General features: G+C 43.0%; 1 pseudogene; it reads left to right on the plus strand.

The window, feature by feature from the left end:
* Positions 1 to 9,837: 9,837 nt before the first annotated feature.
* On the plus strand, positions 9,838 to 13,045 carry LOC148031888 (3-ketoacyl-CoA synthase 13 pseudogene; annotated as a pseudogene).
* The last annotated feature ends 4,228 nt before the right edge of the window (positions 13,046 to 17,273 follow it).

Here is a 17,273-nt window from a genome sequence, read left to right on the forward strand (position 1 = left end):
TTCAAGTAGTGAAAGATACATTCGTTCCAATGGAATGAACAAGTCTTGAGAAGCTTGCCTTCGGAATGATGAGATCAAAAGAGCGTTGATACCTTCTAATTTCTCTCAAGGCCATTGTACTTGGCTTCCACTTGCGTTTCTTGTGGGGATGCTGAGGAGGACCCTTGTGAGGGTGACTTGAGGAAGGTGGATTAGGTTGAGAAGGGGGTGCATCTGAGCTAGTAGATGCTCAAAGGGGCTAAACGCGATATGGGGCTATGAGCGAAAGCTTATTTGCAACTACCTTAGACCTAGCCATCTTCCTTGCATAAGAGATGTGAGAACTCAATGAATAAGATAGAAAGTGAAACCCTATTTTATATAACCCTAAATTTTGAGACTCATTCACATAGATGCACACTCTCTTTTTCTCTCTCAAACTATGAATTGCATTCATACTGACTCACATTGTTCATCTTACTATCTTAGCTCTTTTCGAACCCATTTGCTGCCTTGTCGAAGCCTTGTTTCTAGCCACTTGGCATGGTTTTCTTTGGCACTTGAGGCTTCATAATGCACTCTAAAGCTCTATTCATCTTTACTCCTTTGACGATCTCACTTTCATCTAGTTTTATAACAAATTGCAATTTACCATTACATTCCTCAACAGACATATTGTAGTATATTACCATTGCCGGCTGCACCTTGTTCAAATTTAAATAGTAATTATTGAGTTCGGTAAACTTCACCTCATATGCATTTTTTGTCCCAACCTTTAGTGTTTCCACACATTGGACATGCATGGGATCTCCTATCAACTCCAAAACCTTTGTATTAAGTTGTTGTCGGGCCTCTATTAACTTTGAAGGTTGAGGAAGAGGCACGATTCTATTTCTCTTCAATACACGACCAAACCCAACCTTCACACCTTTGAATATCTTTGAGTAAGTCATTGTGCTAATGCCGGCCCTGTCACAAATAGATTGTGCATCCACAGCTGAGAACTCATTTGACACATCTTTTAATGTGCACTCAATCACCTTTTCCTTCACAGCCTTACACTTACGATTGCTCAAAGCATTTTCTAATGTACTTGCCTTCAACAATCTACTAATACACGATACAACCTCACTCTCACCTAGGTTCTCTTTCTAAGCTACCTTACATGCTTTGATACGTTGCTTCCACTAGCCACTATTCACAATTAACTCATTGATTGGCTTCTTCTTTCGTTTGCGCTCCTGTGTTAGCTTGCTGTTGATCTTTCTCAAGTCGTCCAATTGTGTCTTTGCCTCCTCATATGAGATACCAATGTCATGGATAGTGTCCTGCATTGAGATAATTTGATTGTTTTGTTGAATTATAGTGTCATTCAGTTGTACCACTTATCCTATGAGCTGTTGTATATGAAGTTGATGTGCAACGATCACATCATGGTAATTTTTCATGGCTGCTTGGCAAGTTGTAAATACTTTGAACGCCTGATCATTGAGCCACTTAGTATAACCAAGTAACCCATTTTCACCTTTGCATACATACTTTGGCAAATTTTTGGTTCCTGAGAAAGTTGGAGATCTATTGTTTAAGGGGTCAATTGGGTAGATTCTCCCATCAACCCACAAATCCACATGTTTCAATCCCATTTGCCTGTAACTCTGCAAAACCTGAGGGTTGACATTGGTACGCTGGGTTCTTTTGAATAATGGGGCATATTCAATCTCCACTTCAACATGCAGCTCCTTCTTTCATGTATCCATTTTACTATTAATAGAAATGGGGAGCCTATTTGGTTGCCACAAGAGGATGTCCAAGACTTTTCGTATTTTAGATATTTCTATTTTGCCTCCAAAAACATCTCCAAAAAACACGAAATTTGACCAGTTGGTTTGTTTTTTGACTAAAAGCTAGGATATAAAAAATCCCCAAAATATCTTAAAATGAACTTTTGAAATTTCATTTTCCTTGTTCTTCATTTAAAAATCAATTATCTCGTATCTACTAATCATTTTGCATTGAAAACGAAGCACCACACTCCCGTAACTAACTTCTTTTTGAATATAAATTTTGGTTGAAAAAGACTTCTTGAATGAGGAGAGAGAAGGAATTGGAGTATATCTTTGTAGATAATATAAAAAAGGCAAAATGAGATTGCAAAAGTGGAGAGAGAGGAGAATTATTTTACTATTCTTCTCTCCTCTTTTCCTTGTTTTAAGGAGGAGAGAGGGGGAGACTAAAAGGCCCATTTGTGAGTTCATTTTTTTCCTAATGGATGCTCCATTGACTCTCTAACACCACATCTACACTTACCATCTAAGATGCCCATGCCTTATAACTTACTAGTTGTAATGAAAGTGCCCATGATGACTCTCCAATTAAAATTCCCATTCTTTAGTGGAAAATTGATTGCCCAAATCTCCTTTAGGACCTTAGCTAGTCTATCTAATGTGATCTCTAAGCCTCAAGTTCTGATTCTTTCTACATTTGGAGTCTTGTAATAGTAGATCTTTTTATCTGCCTTAGTTCGCAACATCTAAGATAGATCATCTCCATCCAACATGATCAAAAATTTCACATTAGAGTCAGTCACTGAGGAAGCTACCTCCATAGACCTAATTCTCTTAACAACAAATCTCCATGAAGATTCAAATGCCTTATTGAGGTCCCACTTCCTCAATCCTTCCTCCACCCATAAAAATCTCTCTATTAGGAGTTAACTTTGTACACCTCTCTCTTGACAAGAGAGAGACCTCTCCTCTTGAATTGCAGGGCTAGAGGTGGTTCTATATTCCAGCACCAATATACATTGTCCCCCATGACTAGCATTTTTTTTCTATGGATCCTAGAGTTTTTAAATAGTATTTTCTTCCACAAGCTTATGAAGCAAAATGGAATGCCCTAAGCTCAAATATGGAGCAAAGCTTGCAAAGAAGCTAAGTTCTCAGTAGTGAGTCCCCAACTAAGACACCACCTTCTATTGTATTGGTGTAGTATACCAAGCATCATGCATGACTAGGGTGCCTTCTGCTCCTAAAATTTGATGAATAACTTTGCCCTTAAAAGATTAGCCTCCCCTCCCAGATCCATAAGTTGCAATCCTCCTTCTTCCTCCCCAAACTTCAAATGATCTAAGCTAATAGAAGAAATGTATTAGATCTTGCCATATTTACCCCACCGAGAATTTCCTCTCAAAGCATCCCACTAATCCTGTAGAGTCTTACTACAATCTATCAAAGGTAGATAAAATCTAATGGACATGCAAATAAACGTCTTCTGTGTAGACTTCCAATGTAGAGTCTTGCTACAATCTATCAAAGGTAGATAAAATCTAATGGACATGCAAATAAATGTCTCTAGTATCTTAAGCTTCACATCGAATGGCCAAAGCCGTAGACTTCCAATGTTTTAACTTCATTGTGATGCTATCAAGAATCCATTGCACAACACTAAGTGCGACCACAAGATTGTGGGGGAGTGGGGTTTCCCTTGCGAGGGAGTGAGGTTTCCTTCCTCCCTCCATTGGAAGGTGTACGAAAACTCCATTTGCCTTGCTCACTTTGAGGGCGACCGCAAGATTGTGGGGCGAGTGGGGTCTTTCTACTCCCATCTCTCTTTCCATTTCGTACTCGCGAACTCTACATTTCTGTAAGAGTCTAGCTGGAGAGAGACTCGAGTGTGGATGTTTCAATGGGAGACTCTCAATGAGTATAACAAAAAGATTTGTATTCATAAGACGCAGGCGTCGTCGCAGCCGGGGGGCTGAAAAGGGGAGTGTGAAATGGCAGGGTCACTACATAAATCTTTTGGGAACGTCGTTGGCAACCCATTATTCAATGGTTTATTAGCTCAATACACACATCAAAATCACCATGGCATCTGGGGAAGGAGTCAAAGTGGAGGTGGAGGAGGCGAATGGGCCTTGGGAAATGGACCAATCAACATGGGAGGCCCTTCGGACCCACTGGGAAGAAGCGGTGGAGGCAGCCCCTACCTCCAAAGGGAGAGCCTCAAAGAAGCTGAGAGGTCTGACAACCATGCAGCTTCTGAAGGTCAGTAGAGCTTTCCTCAACGAAGCAAACATCAGACTGAGGGTGGACCACAAAAAGGGAAATTTGACACCAACGGCATCCCCAAAGCGGACCAAACTCCCAGTAACTCACAAACAGACTCTGCCACCACAACAGGTAACAAAGTACCTCTTTTGGTTCCAGCAGGTGAGTTAAAAAAATGCAATTTGTCGTATCAATCTAGGGCTCTAATAGGATTATGTCATTGTGCCCGACCCCCAATGGAATTTCTAAGGACATGGGTTCGAACCAACTGGGAACCAATTGGGGCTAAACCAATAGTCATGCATTATCTCCCAAATAGTTATTTCTTCTTCTTGTTTGAGAATGAACAAGATGCCCTGACCATCTTGAGCTATGGGCAATGGATGCTCAAAAGCTCACCGTTATCTCTGTTCAAATGGGCCCCGGAATTCGACCCTACAGGCCCAAAGCCTACTTGTATACCTGTGTGGGTAGAGTTTCCCAATCTCCCACTGAATTTGTACCCATTCCTTAAGATGTTATCATCCCCAATAGGCAGACTTATGGGATAAAGATCGTACATAGACATCAATCCTAGATGGCACCCCCAGCTGTTGATAGAAGTAGATCTCAGTAAAAAACTTGTAGAATCTTTGTTAATCTCTGGCTCGGAGGGAAATTTTATAAAGAACCAGCTAGTCCTCTATAAAAATCTTCCCAACGCATGTTTTAAATGTCTCAAAACAGGGCATTTTATTAGAAATTGCCCAGAATGGAAAAATAAGGAAAAGTCAGAGCCCCAAAAGGAACAAACCCCTCCTCAAACTAAGAAAGCCCAGGATGATGGCTTTCAGATAGTAAATAGGAAGGGGAAAAACAAGAATCAGTCAGCCCATAAAAACAATAACCCAACTAAGAGTAAAAACAATAATGCCAATAGATTTTTAGCACTTCTAATGAATATAGAGGAGGAGCCCACTAGTACATTTGAGAAAGGATAATCTAGTAAAGATAAGGAGGGTAAACCCACGGAATCCGATAATGATGATGTGATTATTGAAGAGACTCAAATGGAGACCAATGATGAAGGGAAAAATAGGGAGAACCCCATCATAGACCTCAACACTCAAGATGACACTGAACTGACTTAGGCTGAAGAGGAGGAGCTACTAGATGGGGGAGACATTCCCCTAAGTCCCCCTTTAGGGGAAAGCCCAAGAAAAGATGGAACTAGGGCACAAAACTCTAAAAGAAGATACTCTAGAGTAGGGCAGAGTGCTAGTAATCCATTTGGTCAGGGTAAAGAAGCTAGTAAGAAGGGAAAATCTAAAAAGAACTAGATTTACTATGATGATGGACAAACTGAAAATTATTTCTTATAACACAAAAGGGCTGATAGACCCTAAAAGGGCATTAATCGTTAGGGAATGGCTTAAAACTGATGCCATTGCCCCTGGTATAATATGCCTACAAGAGGTTAAAGTCACTGAAACCCCCCTACTTGAGAACTTAGATAGAGTATCAAGAGAACACATATGGTTCACAACCAAACACACAAATAGGAGAGGGGGAGCCTGCATAGGAATCTCATCAAAGTTGAATGACAAATTGCTCAAAGTCACTCATGATGATAATGCTAACTGGGTTGCAGTGCACTTCAAGGATAAAGATGAGCTTGCAATTGTGTCTATTTATGCACCTAATTCCTCTATGGAGAGAGCTAGAGTTTGGGATACCTTACAGGTAATCAGCTATCTCATCATTTTGGCTGGAGATTTCAACATGGTGGAAACCTCCAAACATAGGTATTTGGAAAAAGGACATAGTATTTCAGGTAAGGAAAAAGATTGTTAGACCATAATTCCATTCAACTTGTCCTTTCAAATTCTGGGCATATCATTAAGGCTAGGTGGTTTCATACAGACCCTAGGCTTTTCAAGAACCAGAATGTAAGAGACACTCTTTGCATGATATGGTCTCTATCCTTTCAACAAGAATGGTCACCTGCCCAAGCTTGGACTAGAGCCATTAGAGACACCCAACAATACCTTAAAGAGGTTAAGTTATAGCAAGTTAAAAGTACAAGGATTAGTAGAGCAAGAAAATATGCTGAATGTCAAACACTTGAAATAAGGGTTGACCAAGGGAAAACATACCTTCAGCCTCAGTTGCTAAGGGTTAAACATGAACTGAGGTTAGCTGAAAAGAAAGAGGCCTCTAGTATTCAACTCTTTACTAGGCATTGGTGGGCTGGAAAGGCTGACAGACCCACCAAAGAAATGTTTTAGATCCTTAAAAAGAAAAAAGACAAAGACACAATCCCCCTGCTTAGAAGAGAGGATGGAACTTATGCCCAGAACAATGGGGAGAACCTCTTTATTGCCAAGGAGTTCTTCTCCAAAATGTTTAGTACTCCTAGGGAGAGCAGTTTGGATGACACTACAACTAAAGCCAAGATAGCAAGGGTAAGGAAGAAGGTAGTACCTTCTAGCTTAGCTAGCATCCTAGGCGGGGAAAACACAGAAATTGAACTAAAAGACACCATAGATTCTTTAGCAAATGGAAAGAGCCCAGGGCTTGACGGTCTGCCCAATGAATTCTTTAAAGAATTCAAAGACTTCCTTATTCATCGTTTACTAAAAGTTTGGAGAGAGTCTCTCAAGTATGGGGCTTTGCCACATATTATAAATGAAGGAGTAGTAAACTAATACATAAAAGAGATGAGAAGGAAAGCCTAACTAATTGGAGACCCATTACTTGCGTGACCTCAACTTATAAAGTATTTGCAAAAACTCTAGCTAGAAGATTATCAAACCATCTGGATAAGTGGATTAGAAAGGAACAAAAAGGTTTTATAAAAGGAAGATTTATACTTGATGCTATCATTGCCCTTTGGGAAGGCATTGAGCATGCTCAGAAAGAAAATCGAGATTTTGTCTTCTTCAAAATTTATTTTGATAAGGCATATGACAGGTTAGAATGGGATTTCATACTACAGTCCCTTCAAGATATGGGACTTGGTAAGAGGTTTATTAAATTTGTTAGCACCCTGTTTGGCAATGCATCCACAAGGATTGCAGTTAATGGACAAATGATAGACTCTTTTCCTCTTAGAAGATCCATTAGGCAAGGCTGCCCCCTGGCTCCACTCCTGTTTGCCATTGCTGCAGACTCTCTAGGGTGGTTAATACAAGATGGAGTTGATAAATGGAATATTCAAGGAATCAAACTTCCAAATAAAAAGGATATGGTACTTAATCAGTTTGCTGATGATACAAACATCACAGTCAACAATGATCCTGTTTCCCTTGTTGCATTTTGGCAATGCCTACAAATTTCTGTAGAGCTTCAGGGTCAGTCATAAATCCTCAAAAGACAGGAATTAAAACCCTAAGAAGTCCCTCTCCCAGGTGGCTGATAGAAGCTGGTTGCAAAGAAATAGAATCTGCTAAAGTTTTCACGTTGCTAGGTATTCCTATGGGCTTTGATGTGACTATGAAGCAAAGGTGGGACTGGGTGATAGATAAAATAAGCAAAAAATTTGAGAAATGGAAGGGCTGTCGGCTCAATATGGCAGGAAGAGTGCTTGTGCTGAAACACATTCTTATCCCTTCAACAATATATTTTTTTGCATATTGGAAACCCTCAAAGACAAGGATGAAACAACTTGAGAGGTTGGGCATAAATTTCTTATGGAGTGGGGATGGGGATCAATTCAAGGTACCTAAAGTGTCTTGGAAGATATGTACAACACCCAAAAAGTTGGGAGGGCTAGGTCTTCCTAATCTTCATAGCCTGGCTGAAAAGCTAGCGGTTAAGTGGATTGCAAGAAGCCTGAACATAGAGGAGGAAGATTGGATAAATCTTCTGCATGCTGCAACCAAACATTTCCAAGCGTCAATATGCTCTAAGTGGAAGGGACTTGATCCTCTAAAAGTAGCAATAAGCCCTGTTAATATAAAAACCAAAAATTGTTCTCAACTAGCCAAAGGAATTTGGGAAGCCTGGTTCAAATACAAGGGTCTCCTTAGGCCTTCTTCCCAAATCAATCTCACATTCCCTTGGAGCTCCAAAGATTCTATCTGGTTCAGCTTCTTTCATGGAGCAATAGAAGACCAAGAGGCCAATCTGGCCTACAAACTATATAAAAAAGGGATTAAAACTTGGGGTGACTTATGGAACTATAAAGACAAAAACTGGATTCAAGAGGAAAAGATGGGTGAACTGTTTAACCTTAAACAACATGAAATTGATTTTTTAAGGGGAAGGAAAATGTTATAGGACCAACATAGAGCAAAACGAATAAATCTCAACCAACAATTCAACCACAGAGGGGTGTGTTTGCAAGGAGACAAGTCACTACTTCCATTGCCTGATCTTAAGATAAACAATGCTCAACTGTGCTACAAACTTAATGCTAGAAGGCATATTAATTAGAATGTAGATCAATGGAACTACAGATTCAACAACCTCTGGTCTACCTCTATTCAGCCTAAAATTTCTTGTCTGATGTGGTTGATCACGGTGAAGGGCCTCTCGACCAATGAGAGGGCTCTGAAAGTTGGCATAGGAAAGGGAATATGCTAAAGGTGTGGTATCTAGGTAGAATCTATCCCTCATTTGTTTCTTAATTGCTCTCAGAATACTAACATATTTTGTTTACTGCAGGTTTTAATCTTGAAGTGGCACCCCACTAAGATCACTTGGAAAGAATTATTGTTAGGGGAAATTTATGGTTTACCCCCCTGTCTGGAATTGGCTGAGAAGCCTCTATTTATGAAACATATGGATATGCAGGAATAAAATGGTATTTGAAAAGCAATTTGCTGATCCTCTCTGGGGTTTTAAGTCTGATTTGTTTTTGCACGATGAAAATGATGCAAAGAAGATCATTCAACAATGTGAAGACATCAAGAAAGACATCAAGAAAGAAGATCAGGAGATGGAGGTGGCAGCCATGCTTGCAAAAATAAAAAAAAAAGGCTGCAGTGTAGAATCATGAAGAATGAAGAGAAGACACCTTCTCTAAGGACTGCAGTAATAGAACTAAGTTTAGGAAAATAGAAGAAAAGCTAGCTCATGCTTTTTTGGACTTGTTCAATGATAAAGATATGGTCTTTTTTGATCCAGGTTGCTCCCCTGTAATGGAGCCTGAACTTCTACATATCTTGTAAATTTTCATTTTAATACATACTTAAAACTTCCTAATTAAAAAATAAAAAAAAAATCCATTGCACTTTCCCTTGAATTATGAATAGACAATACTATTGATAGCCCGTAGAAGCAATAGTGCTTAAGTAATTAGCATTAGGCCGCCGTACTCTTTCCTAACGTTGTCTCCGCATTCGTATCCCCATGGCACTCACCAAATTTTGGACATAGTAAATTCAAAAAGTTGATTTTACGGTGCTTGGCTCTAGCCCTGCGTGATTTCGAGGCTCGAGGGACGATTCGATCGAAGACCTTTTCCATAACCAGTGAAGGAGTCCAGCATAAAAGGCCACAAAAGTCGACGTTGAGATGGGTCGTGTAACGTGTTTTGGTTTCGACACTATAAATGGGTCGCTCAAAACCTTTAAAGAGAGTTCGGTGTCATGACGCAGAAGGCAAGGACGCAGCCTAATGCGAAGAGACAGCGGCCCATGAGAGCTTGCAATAAAAGAAAGACAGTAAAATGACAGAGTACGAGCCAGGTGAACGCACCTTTCTTCCGTCGCCTTCAGCATTATATGCTCTGTTGTTTTGTCCAACAACCATGTCGCGCTGGAGTCTCATTAATCAGGATTCAGCTCGTGTACTGCAGGAGGCCTTCCGACCCAGACGGCTCTACAGGAGTTGCGCAAGAGTACTGATCAACTGGTTCAGTATCTCACTAAATTAGCTCTCGTGGTTCTCAGAAGATTAGCTGAGTCCAGCACAGCTGAGAATAGAACCTGGGTTGGCACATCTGGTGGTAGTGTCCCTGGGAAGGGGAGGGTTCCCCCCACTACCACACGGTCTCACTCTCCAGTGCAGTGGACAGTAGGGTTGCCTTAACCCCTGGCCCTGACTCCCGAGTATGCGCGTTGCGCTGCTAACCCTCCTGAAAAACAAAGGTTTAGTAGGGCTGCAGCCTGCTACGTAGCACCAATTGCAGCCAATCACAACGCCGGTCAGCTCTCCGTTGGCAGCTTTATGCGTAAATGCTGTGCAGGCTTACGACTTCCTTGGAATTTGGCCCCAACCAGCGTGGAGCGCCGCGCGACCTCACGAAACTCCCGAGTCCCGGCTCCAGCACCTTCTAAGTTCCAGGGTTGGGGAAAAGGCTTTTGAGGAAGAGGACGTGGGATGAACGGGTCCATACACGGCTGCATAGAGTGCCATCTATCAATCTTTCTTTATACAATTTTTAAAAGTGAATTTTACAAATATTTTTTACTGGTCAAATTATTTATATCATATCAAGCTTATAGAAAAAATATTGGGCTAATTTGTTTATATCATGTGAAGCTTAAAGAATAAATATTGAGTCATTTTAATACTTTTATCAAGTAGCTCTAGTTATAAATGAAAGGTTGATTCAAAGAATGACGACGAGGGGAAGGCCAGGCCAGCATTGTGATACGCAAGGATGCACTAGCATTGTGATACTCAAGGATGCACTGTTTTAAGGTTTTATGAAATCCAAAATTAAAAAAACTTTACATGACTCAATTATTTGATTCAATTAAGCTCATTTGTAATTTAAAAATTTTTAATATCATCATTCTAAGTAGTAAAAAAGCTGCATCTTTTATGTGAAATTGTCAATCAATTGAGATGGGTGGATTTCCTATAGAAAGATTTATTTCTTTCTTCCAAATAATTTATAAAGGAATTTTCTCAAAGAATTGAAAAGGATTATTTCTTTCTTCCAAAGAATTGAAAAGGAATTGTCTCAAGGCAAACAAGTTTCGGTTAAAGCGAACAGTTCTTTATTGAATCCTCTTAAGTTCTTGCATTTCGTATGCTGTCTGAGAGCCACTTCGACTGTCATCCCCAGCTGGCAGCAGGCAGCATGTTTCATGGCAGCTTACGCAATCTAAGTGCAAGTTGGATTTCCTTAGCCAGAAGTTGGGTTTCGGAGCATGATCGTGAGCAGAGCATGCTAGCCATGCTGAGCATATCCTACCTGTGGACGAGCCCGCCGGCCCGTGTATTGCAGTACCGTCACGAAACCTTAGGCTGGCTACCAGCGATGGTTGCTGCCGCAACAATGCTAGCGCTGACGCTGCTGGCGTGCTACGTGTTGCGCTGGATGAAGGTAAGGGGGCGAGTGTATCTGGTGGACTACACGTGTGTTAAGTACGGGGAGGAGCACAAGGCGAATCTGGAGGTGCTGCAGTACTTCCTGCAGTCGGAGGAGAAGCTGACAGAGGAGAGCGGCATCAAGTTCCAGCTGAAGGTGCTGCTGAAGTCGGGGGTAGGGGAGGAGGCGTACGTGCCGCGGGCAAACCTGGAGAGGGGAAGGTTCTTGCGCATGGAGGACTCGCGCGTGCAGAGCGAGGTGCTGGTGGTCGGGGCCGTCGATGCGCTGCTTAAGAAGACGGGCGTGCCCGCCGAGGCCATCGACATGCTGGTCGTCAACTGCGGGCTGTTCAACCCCACGCCATCCCTCGCGTCCGTTCTCGTCAACCGCTTCAAGATGCGGCCCGACGTCAAGAGCTTCCATCTCGGCGGCATGGGCTGCAGCGCGGGCCTCATAGCCGTCGACCTGGCCCGAGACTTGCTGCGAGTCCACCGGGGCTGCAAGTATGCCGTTGTGGCCAGCTCCGAGGTGCTGCAGGAGTTCTACGAGGGCAAGGAGCGGGCCATGATGGTCACCAATTGCCTGTTCCGCGCCGCCGGCTGCGCACTGCTGCTGTCGAGCCGGAGGACGGCGCGGGCCAAGATGGAGCTGCTGCACTGTGTGAGAGTAAACACAGCGGCGCGCGACGAGGCGCACGAGTGCGTGGTGGTGAAGGAGGACGCGGATGGCCTGGTCGGGGCGGAGCTGTCAGAGAAGCTCATCGAGGTGGCGGGGCAGGCCCTGACGGCCAACATCCAGCGCCTGGCCCCGCAGGTCTTACCTCTTGGAGAGCTCATCAGGGCGGGCTGCTACGAGGCGAAGAAGAAACTGGCCAAGCACAAGCACGGGCCGTCGTCGCCGCAATACGTGCCGGACTTCAAGCTGGCCTTCGAGCACTTCTGCATCCACCCGGGGAGCCGGGCCGTGATCGAGGGGATAGGAAAGAGCCTGCGCCTGAGCAAGCACGACCTGGAGCCGTCGCTTATGGCGCTGCACCGCTTCGGCAACACGTCGTGCGCGGGTGTGTGGTACATCATGGCCTACTGCGAGGCCCAGAGGCGGCTGCGCCGGGGCGACCGCGTGTGGCAGATCGGGCTGGGCTCGGGCTTCAAGTGCACCACCGCTGTGTGGCGCGTCCTGCGCGACCTCCGCACCACTTCCACCCGCCTCGACCAGCTCTGCAACCCCTGGCACGACTGCATCCATCGCTACCCCGTCCCCCTGGACGTCACCCTCAACCCCCACGTCCAGAGCTTCGTCGAATTCCTCCGTAATAAAACGTTCAAGGGCCGCTTCTGATCATCATCATCATCATCATCACCATCACCATCGTAAGTACCCATGCTTATCAACACTGGTCGTTGATTTCATGCGAAAGCATTTCTCACTGCGAGCATGCATTGGGCAGTGTCTTCTGCCCAGCAATTCACCAAACTTCCAAATTCGTATCATCCCGCACTTAATTGAACTCTGTCGCCTCTGAATTTTCTGTACCAGCTGTATGCGCCAAAATCCTTATGATGCTGGCACCGATACGCTATGTAACTAAGATCAGAGTTCCGGCTTGCCTTTTTCATTTTTTTGAGTGACCCTTTCAAACTTATATCTGATTAACCTTTCCAATTATCTTTGCCTCACATTTTCCAACATTCACTTTCGCTGCAGCTGTTGCTGTGTAAGTATAGCGAAGTCCATTCACTAAAAGACGAATACAATACGTTTAAGATCTTTCAAACAATTTTGCTAGTGCAAGGAGCAGCCGTTTCACAATACAATATGTCGGGAATGAGCGTGCGTGAAGTGACAAGTCGTGGTGCGTAGGCTTCTCGCTCCATGTTATTACAAGTAGTGTTGTTACGATAATACGAAGAAAGACGTATCGGTAGCTCTATCACTTTGGATTAATGAATGGGAAAAGAAAAAATGAAAATGGTTTCTATACATGTGTAGGACGTAAAGTTACATAAGTGTCGCACAATATGTACGGTGGAGAGTTGATATTATCGCTTTCCCTGAGCAAGTCAAGTATTGGCTCACACACTGTCACGGTCTGTCACCCTCTTGTTATGCATAAATGTCGCACAATATGTATGGTGAAGAGTTGATATCATTATTGACTCACACACTACTACCCTCTTGTGTGCTAAAAAGTGTAATTATCCATGCTAAAGATGTTGAGCATACTAGCCTTCCTATCTTTAGAGACCATATTTTGTGCTACCCTTTGTGTCCTTATAGACTGTATCATCTCGGTCTTTATTGTAATCCTTGCAACTAGCTCAATGAAAAATTTACCCTTCATGTCCTGAGAGAGAGAGAGAGAGAGAGAGAGAGAGAGAGAGAGAGAGAGAGAGAGAGAGAGAGAGAGAGAGAGAGAGAGAGAGAGAGAGAGAGAGAGAGAGAGAGAGAGAGAGAGAGAGAGAGAGAGAGAGTGTGTGTGTGTGTGACTGAAGAGAGTGAGGAAGCATTGGAGAAGCTTTACTCTACCTCTTGTGCCATTTCCTTCCTCTTCTTTTCATTCATAATCACTTGTAGTATGTGATCAAGTTAAAGCCATCAAGTAGTGGATCAAGCAATAACACTTGGGTCATGGAGCCACTTGTGAGCCCATCAAGTGATGAGGACTATAATGAGATAGATAAACATGCAAGCTCTCTACCCTAGTTATGCATGTCTTCTTTGCAGGCCAATGAGTGCTTGGTTGGATAGAGAAAGAGTATTTGTATGTAGGGTGAGAGATAACATGCCAAACACAACTAAAACTCTTGAATCAATAAGAGTTTTGTCAATTTCTATTGTTGACCAAAAAGCCCAACATTTTGGTTCCCTTGTATCTAGAAAAAGGCAGAATCAACCATGGAGGTACAATATACACTCTTGCCCATTGATGGAATAGGAGACTTATCAACTATGAGAAAACTTTGAAATGCTCAAGATTAGCTTAGAGAGATTGGATCGAGATGAGATTAATTCGTTGGATTGGTTGTTTAATTATGTTTTGATTTTTGCTTGGTGTTTTGATTGAACTAGAATAGGATTGAAGGTTATGATTAGCTTAGAAAGACCCAATTGAGACAATATCAATTTGTCGGATTAGTTGTCTGATCATGTTTCGATTTTTGTTTAGTATTTTGATTGAATTAGGATAGAATCGAAGGTTAAAAAGAGAAAATAACCATATTAAAAGTTTAAAAATATTATAAAAACATGACAAAAAATAATTGTAACATTTCCCCTACAAATGCATTCCCATGCCTCTCCCATAAGAACCCCCCCCCCCCCCCCCCCCCCCCCCCCCCCCCCTTTTCAAAATTTTAAAGCTACCTTTTTAATTAAGACAAGTTCAATTTTTTAAAACCTCTCTCTCTCCCCCTACCGACAGCGTGTCGAGGAGAGAGAGAGAGAGAGAGAGAGAGAGAGAGAGAGAGAGAGAGAGAGAGAGAGAGAGAGAGAGAGAGAGAGAGAGAGAGAGAGAGAGAGAGAGAGAGAGAGAGAGAGAGAGAGAGAGAGAGAGAGAGAGAGAGAGAGAGAGAGAGAGAGGGAGTAAGAGTGGAAGAGGGGGCGTGCACCCCCCAGGTGTGGGGTGGCAGCCCAGTCAAATGGTGGTCAAATGGTCGTCTCCCCCACCCGTGAACCACCCCCTCCCCACTATATAAGGGGAGCCCCCCCTCCCCCTCTGGGGATCGTCGTCCTCAACGCCACCCCCTGCTCTGCCTAATACGCTGCCAAGCTGCCGGACTGCTGCCACATACCTTCGTCATCATCATCATTCTCAGTGCGATTGAGGAGGAGGAGACGTTGTTAGGCCCGACTGACAGAAAGCAAGAAACTAAAAGAAGCTTCCTACAAGCTTCCACTAAAAGCTTCTTAGGGGTGCTTCACCCGCGCAGATCGCATGAAGGACACAATTTGTTTGTGAAGGGAGTTCCCTTGCAGGAAGGAAGGACTGTCAACTTGCAAAAAAATTCAGCACACCCTCCACCTGCCCGACTTATTTCCAAATCCCAATTGTGATGGCCCCAAAGCGCCACACAAGAGGAGCACATGCGGGAGCAAGAGGGGCACATGTAGGAGTCCCCACCCGAAGCGCAAGAATCGATAATATCCCTCCTGCGGATGTTCAGGTTCCATCAAATTCACGTGCGGGAGCAAGAGGGGCACACATAGGAGTCCCCACCCGAAGCGCAAGAATCGATAATATCCCTCCTGTGGATGTTCAGGTTTCATAAAATTCACCCTCTTTATTTCCGCATGATATGGGTGCATTAAGTATAAATTCGCATAGGGAAAACTTAATTGCATTGAAAATTTACTATATTAGAGCGCTTTGTTTCAAAAAGATCATATGAATGTTCGAAAAAGTTTTACACTACAACAAAAAGGCCTCATAGATGCACATTTAGACGCGATTTTTGAATATAGAGAAATTCTTACGGGCGCTTCTATTCGCCCGTCTATTTGCGCGTCTACCATTTCGCGTCTATAATCGCATGTATCAACAAATTTACTTGCACAAATAGACGTGCAATAGATGCACATATACACGCGCATATAGACACGCTCGTAGACGCACTTTTACAAGCACTGATAGACGCGAACGGAAAACAAAAAATCTCATTAAAAAAAGATATTTAATTTCTTTTTTAAATTTGAATTATAAAGCACATGTATAAGCGTGTGTAGTCTGCATTATAGACGCGCGTATAAACGTAAAATTTTTGCAATTTAGACGCGCTGATAGACGCGTAGAAAAGAACTGGAAAAAAAAAACAGAGAGCATGTGTGTGCATGCTCTCTGGTTCTTTTTTTCCCCCTCCCATACATCAGATTGTGTATTTGGAAAAAAGGCAATGTATCTTACATGCACGAGAATTGAAAATAAAAGTCCATGTATTCATTATATATCAAAAGCATTTACAAGGGAATTTTAAGTGCTTGCGACCTAAAGCGTGGCCGCAAGCAGTAGGCTCAAAGAGATATCATACATATACAAGAAAAGAAGGCCTCATGAGGAGGTATGGTGCTCCTCTACGAATCTGAAGAGGAAACATCTTTGCTAGTACCACCATGGCTACTAGCGTCACTATCCCCCTCCTCGCTATGCTCCACATCCGGGTTCACCTACACACACAAAAGATCAGGGTTGCTTACATAGACAAGGTGGAGAAAAAGTTATAATTAGCTATACTTTTAATAGGAAAGTAAGAAAAACATACATCCTCTGGCTGTCGAATCCTCATGGCCCGGTTGTATTGGTCCTCAGTGATGAGACCCTCCTCATAAAAGTGAAGCCATGTCGCTGCACGGTTATGACCTCGATGGTAACCTACCTCTCTAGGAGTAGATGTCCTACCAACGATAGTAGTCTGCAAAACATTTAGAGATATACAAACAATTATGAGTCACAATATATTAGACTAAAATATATAAAGAATTGAAAGAAATATAAATTTAAAAAAACTAGAAAATCAAAATATACTTACAAACTCTGCCTCCTACGACTCTCTGCCGCCCGATCCATAATGCGACGATCCCATGGTTTCCATTTGGATCCGTTGCGCCTCTGCGTGCTGGCGACTCTTCACTTTCTCAGTTGCTTTCTTCTTGGCTTTCTTCCACTCTATGCGGTGGCACATAGGTGGTTGGCTATAGGCTCCACACCCCTCCTCCAGCCTCCGCAGTGAGTCCTTGGCCCGTGTCATGAGGTGGGATCTTTTGTTGTGAAGCATATCCCTCACTTTTGTACATCCCCAATCATCCGAGAATCGCTGACCCTTAGGATTTGGGTACCTCCTATGGACTGCCCTCAACACCTCCTGCCACAAGCTGCTTTTCTGATTTTTGAAGGCAATGAAACAATCTTTATACGTCGCATGCACGACGCTCCTCATATACGCCATTACATCCCTTCCCTCATCATCATGAAAGATGCCACCAGCATCTGTAACTCTATAGTACTG

Source organism: Lygodium microphyllum, chromosome 8, assembly GCF_053477565.2.
Source record: "Lygodium microphyllum isolate KBCC chromosome 8, Lygodium_microphyllum_v1.1.10, whole genome shotgun sequence".
In the NCBI taxonomy this organism is placed as follows: Eukaryota; Viridiplantae; Streptophyta; class Polypodiopsida; order Schizaeales; family Lygodiaceae; genus Lygodium; species Lygodium microphyllum.